The following is an 868-nucleotide window of genomic DNA, read 5'->3' as shown; positions in this document are numbered from 1 at the left end:
AACAACCACATTGCATGCTGCTTCTGCGTCAGACTGATGCTGGCTGGACAGGATTTACCGCGAGTTTTCAAAATCACGATAATCAAACACGGTTTTGATGATAATTAAATTTTAAACGATAATACTAACCGTCAGGGCATTTTATCGTGATTTATCGTGAAACCGGTAATCGTTCCATCCCTAGTGTGGACGAAACGCCTATACAATGCAAAATGTATGCGTATACAGCTAAACACGTCTCCGTGTGGACGGGGCCTAATTCTAAACTGTAGAAGTTCTCTCTGTCGTACTGATTCTGTCTGTTAGCTTAGCATATGTTTCTGCTGTGTTTACATTTTGTTTGGTTTGCATTAAACAGTGTGCAATGGGGTCAGGTATTTTTTTTTATTATTTAGTTGTGGTATTCTAGCACATTTAATGCCTTTTCAGAAAAGTTGGACAGTGATATGGCAGATGTCTTGACTTTTGGTTGCACAAATGTTGGCTCTGTTTTCAGACTGTCATTTTCAGACAATATGGTTTCCGCTGGAATGGAGATCTGTAATTAGACAGTTTTAGACCACGGATCTTCTCTCAGCTCCTGGATTTCTCTTGAATTAATTAATGGCAGATCTTTTCTCACACATGAATTCATCAATTTTAGAATGCTTGTACGGTTGGATTGTAAATACTGGAAAATCCAGAAAGTTCAGTTCTTATTTAGGGAGTAATTTGTGGTTTACTCTTGGGTTCAACAGGTGATAGATACAATATTGACTGCTGAAATGTATTATTGGTTTATCTTAAAGGAATATTTCCCCCAAAAATAAAAATAAAATGCTGAAAATGTACTCACCCTCAGGCCATCCAAGATGTAGATGAGTTTGTT

The 868-nt window shown here is 37.4% G+C and overlaps 1 protein-coding gene across 1 annotated transcript in view; it reads left to right on the top strand.

Moving 5' to 3' along the window:
• LOC107717546 (guanine nucleotide-binding protein G(olf) subunit alpha-like) overlaps positions 1 to 868 on the top strand; it is a 21,749-nt gene that overhangs the window by 4,192 nt on the left and 16,689 nt on the right. The gene's annotated exons all lie outside the window — the stretch shown is intronic.

The sequence above is a fragment of the Sinocyclocheilus rhinocerous genome, unplaced genomic scaffold (assembly GCF_001515625.1).
Source record: "Sinocyclocheilus rhinocerous isolate Xijiao unplaced genomic scaffold, SAMN03320098_v1.1 scaffold1694, whole genome shotgun sequence".
NCBI classification, from domain to species: domain Eukaryota; kingdom Metazoa; phylum Chordata; class Actinopteri; order Cypriniformes; family Cyprinidae; genus Sinocyclocheilus; species Sinocyclocheilus rhinocerous.
The sequence above is the reverse complement of the archived record's forward strand: the minus strand, read 5'-3'. Positions and strand labels throughout refer to the sequence as shown.